Source organism: Lissotriton vulgaris, chromosome 1_2, assembly GCF_964263255.1.
Source record: "Lissotriton vulgaris chromosome 1_2, aLisVul1.2, whole genome shotgun sequence".
NCBI lineage: Eukaryota > Metazoa > Chordata > Amphibia > Caudata > Salamandridae > Lissotriton > Lissotriton vulgaris.
In genome coordinates this window covers 161,846,561-161,853,739 of record NC_141686.1, presented here as the reverse complement: position 1 = coordinate 161,853,739, position 7,179 = coordinate 161,846,561, and the positions used below count along the sequence as shown (strand labels likewise).

Here is a 7,179-nt window from a genome sequence, read left to right as displayed (position 1 = left end):
ACCTCTTGAATGCAACTTCACCCCGGCAACTCACGTTTTTGATGCATAAATGTTGCCATTTCATGATGTACGCAAGAGGATACAATGTAGTCCGTCCTCTATGTTGTAACTAAAGAGAAAATGTGGGCGGTCCTTTAAGGGAAGTAACTGTAAACCGGACAACGGATTGGCTACACTGCTGCATATAAATTAGCATATTAATACGGTCGTGTTAACATTCTAACTTTTTCTGTAGTGGACTCTTTTTTTCTTAAAGAACGTCGTAGATAACTCGTGATAAGCTTTGACTGAGACCCCGGCAGATGTGTACAGCCACTATCGATCCAACATCCTCACCCTCACATTCATGAGAGAATCGGATTATCCGGTGTTTCTCCGTAAACTGAAGCCCTCGATCCTTCTGGTTCTTGCAAGTGATGAGTGGGTGTTCATGCTTGTGCGTGACGTGTGCCGTCCCATCCTTGTTACGACTGGGCACATTACCCTTCTGAGCTAGAACTGAAGGTCCATTTGAATCATTAGCAATTCATAACATTTAAGATGTAAATTTTAATTATTGTGTTGTGTTGACGGTAGTCAGTTACATGTTGCTTATCCACCGGGTTCTCAACATGTCTCTAGATCTACTCTGCTACGCCCGTTCATAGGGGCAGATTTATGAGGCCCTTTGCAACGTTTACGCCGCTGTTGCGTCACGCAAGGCAGCGTAAACGTGGCGCATCCCTGCGAACGATGTACAACGTGACGCATCTAGGCAGATGCGTCACATTGTAAAGCCCTGCGCCGCTTGTGGGCGTTCCGGCGCAGGGTGGGCGTTCCGGGGCAGGTGCGCCTCGCAAAAGTGGCTGAGTGAAATCTATGAGATTTCACTCAGTCACTTTTAAGCCAATGCTGCGTCAAAAGCCTGCGCCTGCTTGAAGCAGGTGTAGGTCTTGACGCAGCAATGTTAAAATGGGGCACCCCCGAGCCTTGCTGGAGCTGCGTCGCGCTTGCGACGCAACTCCAGCAATGCGACACATTTCCGGCACAGATGCGTCACGCATCTGTGCCGTTTTTGCACCATGGTGCGCCGCAAGGAGTTACAGATACGTCAGTATTTCTGATGTATCTGTACGCGCAAAAGTGACGCATTGCTGGAGTGTGTCACAAAAGTGACGCAACTCCAGCAATGCGTCCTTTCCCATGGGGCAAGCCCCATGTGAAAGGGCCTGCGACCGTCTTACGCCTGCTGTGAGGCAGGCGCAAGATTTTGACGCAACGGCGTCTTAAAAGTGATAGATTTCACTGCGTCACTTCTATGACCCTTCCTTGTGTCAAAATGCCCCCTTGCATACATTATACATGGCTCAGGTATAATGTGGCGCAGGGGTTTACAAAGTGACGCATCTACCTAGATGCGTCACTTTGTAAATATGGCGCAACAAGGCGCATTTTTTACGCCACTGGTGCATCACAAAAAGTGACGCACCGGCAGCGTTAAAGTGACGCACAGCCTCATAAATGAGGCCCTGTGCGTGTACCTTATGGTGTAAATATGACCAGTGTACCTTAGATACTGGTGATGGTTTTACGATAATGGTCCTGAACTTGTTGCACTGATGGGTGCAAATATCGTTTGTATCCATTATAGCTAGACCCGTGATCTGCTTTGTTTTTTAGAATAAGGTGCAGTTCAGACCATATTCTTTAGAAGCATCTTTTGGAACTACAAGTGACTAATGAGTTGAGAGACATGGACTGGTTGGTCCCCATATGACTGGGATGGTATGGAATTTTGTGCCTTTTTTTAACATTGAGGCCACCAAGTTGGATAATTCTTTGAGAAACTCATTCTTATGCCTTATATCTGGCAATGATGATGGTTTAATAACGTAGAGCCGTAGACTTTGTAATATCTTTGAGTTCTAGTCTTTTGTAAACTCTTTTTTTCTCATTACGCGCTCTTCTTATGTGATCTGGAAGTCTGAGTTAAGGGCTATGGGATCTCTACCTCTTGCACGTTTTTATTCTACTGCACTTTTCTATATATAACATTTTCTTCTCTCCTCATTCTTTTTTCATTCCGTTTATACTTGTTAGTATCGATGTGCTTTAGGAGTACACGTTTTGAGTTAATGTTATAAATAATATGTTGATCTTGTATTTTATTGGCTTAGGGATGTGGCGTTTTATACATGGTGTGTATTTTTCTATGCATGTTACCGGTTGACAGATGGAGCACATAGCACGTCTGTCGGAATAGGCTTAAGATGTTTATTTATGTATCATTTTCTGTTTTGTGCTTGTCTCTTTTTATGTATTTGGTAATTTATTTCCTTTTCCCGTCTGCATTGTCCAAGTGATGGTACGATTTGTCATTATCTCTCATATGCCTGAAATCTTAATACAAGTATATTTATGGTGTTTTTATGTATGTGATATGTTTGTGATATGTTTGTCTAAAATGTTCCAATGTGTATACTTAGTGTGTTTTTATATTTTGTACTTCTTTCAGCCCTGACGAAGTTCAAACAACGAAACACGTTGGCTGAGGTTTTAAAAAGATTGAAAAGAATAAAGAATTTTGGACAAATTTGAAGCTCCTTTGTACTCTGCTTTTTGGTGCACCGTCGTTTTTGACACATGATTAATGATACCTAATTGAGCAGGTAATGAGAAGCAAAATATTCACAATGTGACACAGCCCAAATCATGCCTAAGTAACTATTTGCAATTGGGGTGCTCAAGGGCAGTACCCTATAGCACATTGAATCATTCCACACATCAGAAAACTCAACCCCTCCTTAATTCGTCAAGGAAGTAGTCCACCCTTGTCACCAGCTCCGGGCCACCATGGTGCTGCTGTAACATGATGAATATTGGAAAAGGCCATCCTAAATATCATGTAGCGGCCAGGGATGGCCCTACAAGTAGCTTATAGGGGGCATACTCGGGACTTCTGGAAATGTAGTCATTTCCCTGTATTCAAGTCACAGTGATCATAGGATGTGATTAGACATGATTTAAAACACAAAAGGAACCCAGAAGTGGCGGAAATGACCAGGAAAAAAAAGACCCAATAAACTCTCCACAAATTAAAAAAATTTAAATTAGGATCACATGGTGTAAATTACAGCGGGGTTCTCTTCAAAGATATGGAAAATAGCAGTTGTCTTCAACCCAAATATAAGACTTTGCAATGTACATAAGCACAAGATTTGTTACTGTGTACCAAAGTTGGTTGCAGTCATCAAAAGCGGGTGGCGGGGGTGAAGTGGGCTTGGAATATATGTAAAGTACCTCACCCCAGCACATGTGGGAGAGTAGCAACATCACCCAAACTCCATGAAAAATGTGCACTGGGGGCTAATCATTGATTCCCAGGAGGTATATTGCTCATACCCTGTATGCATCTTACAGTATGCTTTATGAAGTCTTAATTATAAATTCAAAATCATCTTAAGAGTATTCAGTTTCTAAATGTTTTTTTAGGCCACATTGATTCAGTGATCAGATCAGAATGAGTCACATTATAGTGTCACACGCTCTAATCCTTAGTTAAGGTTTAGCCGAGGGTCTGATATCTCATCTTTAAGACCATGGGTGTCAATGTGTAATCTACAGACCCATCTCTGTTCGAATTTCCACAAAGCAGTGGACATAGTGCTCAACCAAGATTGTAATTGTTTGCTCTCCATGCCACTGCAGTCAAGCGTCCATCTTTCATCCACCCACCTGCTCCCAAGTAATCATTCATCCACCCACCCTTTGATCCGTCCATCCGTATATCCTTCTTCCATCCATCCGTCCATCTTTCATCCGCCCACCTTTTCACACATTTATCCGTCCACCCATGCAACATTGGGCAGCTTGTCCTGCTCCCAAGTAATCATTCATCCACCCACCCAACCTTTCATCCATCCATCCGTATATCCTTCATCCATCCACCTTTTCACACATCCATCCATCCATCCACCCATCAATTATCCACCCACCTTTTCACACATCCATTCATCCACCCATCCTTCATCCACCCACTCTTTCGTCCGTCCATCTGTACATCTTTCATCCACCCACCTTTTCACACATCCATCCATCTATCGTTCATCCAAACACCCTTTCATCCACCCACCATTTCTTCTGTCCATCCGTCCATCTTTCATCCACCCACCTGCTCCCAAGTAATCATTCATCCACCCACCCTTTGATCCGTCCATCCGTATATCCTTCATCCATCCACCTTTTCACACATGCATCCATCCATCATTCATCCACCCACCTTTTCACACATCCATCCATCCTTCACCCACCCACCTGTTCACACATCCATCCAGCCACCCCATCCATCCATCCATCTACCCATCATTCATCCACCCATCATTCATCCACCCACCTTTTCACACATCCATCCATCCACCCCTCATTCATCCACCCACTCTTTCTTCCGTCCATCCGTCCATCTTTCATCCACCCACCCTTTCTTCCGTCCATCCGTCCATCTTTCATCCACCCACCTTTTCACACATCCATCCATCCACCCATCATTCATCCACCCACCTTTGCACACATCACAAAACACCTTACAATAATGCCATTGCATGAATGTATTAATTAACTTTTAATGTACACCTGTGTGCCTTGTGAAACACCTTACAATAATAACATTGCATGCTTCTGCGTCTGCATTAACGTTTACCATCAGAATAACTTTGCGCACTTTAATGAACCCGTCTGTGCCGCCTGTGCATAACACATAACACATATTTTTCAGTCTGCAGAATAATATTGCGCACTTTAATGAACCCGTCTGTGCCGTCTGTGCGCATCTCTTTCCATTTTTTCCCTTTTCCGTCTGTGCATGACACATTTTTTCCAGTCTGTGCAATGCTTAACATTCTGTGCATGTCTCTTTCCATTTTAACACATATTTTCACTTTCCCGCCCGTCTGTGCAATAATAAAGAATGCTATTATAATAAGCCATGCGCACTTTAATCTGTGCGCGGCTCTTTGCATTTTTTCACTTTCCCGCCGTCTGTGCAATAATAAAGAATGCTGGGGCATATTATCAAGGACAGGCAATACATTATCGCCGCTTTTATCGGCAGGAAACTGCCGATAAAGCGGCGATAATGGCCTTGATAATATGCTCTATGAATTCCGATCAAAGCCCATGTTAGATGTGTTCACATTTAACATGGGCTTCGATTGGAATTCATAGAGCATATTATCAAGGCCATTATCGCCGCTTTATCAGCAGTTTCCTGCCGATAAAAGCTGCGATAATGTATCACCTGTCCTTGATAATATGCCCCGCTATTATAATAAGCAATGCTTAACATCGCATTAACATACCATCAGAATAACATCGTGCACTAAACATCGCATCACATTAACGTCTGGGCAATGCTTAACATTGTTTCACTTTCCCGCCTGTCTGTGCATAACACATTTTTTCCGTCTGTGCAATGCTTAACCTCTTAGGTGCTGCGCCTATTACAACGGCCCGACTGCACCACTACCTCAGGAGTGCTGCCGTCGGCCGTTGGACGTTCGAACCTCACCTGCGCAATGGAACGTTCAGCACTGGAGCTGGACGTTCCATAGCTGCTAAGAGGCTAGCATCGCGTTAATGTTTACATCTCGCATTAACGTTTACATCGTAAAGGTGCGTTGTTCTTGCTTACGTTGGTATGCCCTACGATATAAACGTTAAAGCGTTGCTGTGCCTTACGATGTAAACGTTATTGCGATGTCCTAATTGCGTTGTAATGTCATTGTGAAGTGATCACTTTGTTTAGATGGGTGGTCTCCTCCCCACGATGCAGGCATCCTTACACCATGGTGCAAGGGTGCCTGTGCCGGCGCACGGCAGCAGTTTGTGTGCCAGGGCAGGGGGAAGCACAGAGATGCGGCATATTGTTGTAAATATGTTGCATCCCTGTGCTTCGTAACTAACGCAGCGCAGCACAATGGCTTGTGGCACAGCGCTGCGTTAGTTTCTTGTAGATCTGCCCCATTGTGTCTATGCCACTCACTGATTAGTATGTGGGACTAGGGCCCACAATTTTACAGACCTGAGATCATGATAGCCCTGCAAGGTTATTGTTTGTAAAGGTTTCCACAGCTGTGGGGGAGTTACAGGGTGACCTGGAAGCAGATGGGTACAGAAGGGTACCTCTGTGTGGCAAAATAGGGGTGCCAGAGCTAAATGCTAGGAGCCTCATGGCAAGTTCCTGGGAAACCGCGTCGCGCCCCGTTAGTCCTTCGGGCAGTTGTGGGCCTCAGCTACTAGGGGCTTGCCTTGCTCCTGAAGGGTGCGTGTTTATAAGGGACCAATGTGTCATATGATCCCGAAAGAGGATCACCCCATAAGGTGCAGCACTGATTGGGTCCGTCACAGTGCTTGGCTCATTAGGCAGGCAGGGCAGCATAGGTCGGTTTTAGCTGCCTGCACTGGGATCACCCATAACATAACCCACCATATTGCATACCTTAGTATGGAATAAAACCTGCAGCAATATTTTTCCCAAAAATAGTTGTGTTGTGTTATTATTCAGCGTGCACGCTCTGTTGTTGTGTGGTGGGGGGGTGTTGCCAATATTAGCACTATACTTGTCAGTGTCTGTCTAACGTGTGTCTGCCTTTTGTTTTCCTGAACTTTGGTGATATCGTGATGCTGCACTTTTTAAGCACCTCTAACGAATATCCATAGTTAGCTGCAAAAAGCTTCTCTTTTAGGACAAATGTTTGGCGACAATCTCTGTTTTTATTAAACTTTCAAGTATTCGTTTATATTCAAGGTACACCTCTTGAATGCAACTTCACCCCGGCAACTCACGTTTTTGATGCATAAATGTTGCCATTTCATGATGTACACAAGAGGATACAATGCAGTCCGTCCTCTATGTTGTAACTAAAGAGAAAATGTGGGCGGTCCTTTAAGGAAAGTAACTGTAAACCGGACAACGGATTGGCTACACTGCTGCATATAAATTAGCATATTAATACGGTCGTGTTAACATTCTAACTTTTTCTGTAGTGGACTCTTTTTTTCTTAAAGAACGTCGTAGGTAACTCGTGATAAGCTTTGACTGAGACCCCGGCAGATGTGTACAGCCACTATCGCCCCAACATCCTCACGCTCACATTCATGAGAGAATCGCATTTTCCGGTGTTTCTCCGAAGACGAAAAATGTCG

General features: G+C 44.2%; 1 non-coding gene across 1 annotated transcript; it reads left to right on the top strand.

The window, feature by feature from the left end:
• Nucleotides 1-394: 394 nt before the first annotated feature.
• On the top strand, nt 395-493 carry LOC147734745 (small nucleolar RNA U13). The gene has a single exon (XR_015307905.1). It is a non-coding gene; the product is annotated as a small nucleolar RNA U13 (small nucleolar RNA).
• The last annotated feature ends 6,686 nt before the right edge of the window (nt 494-7,179 follow it).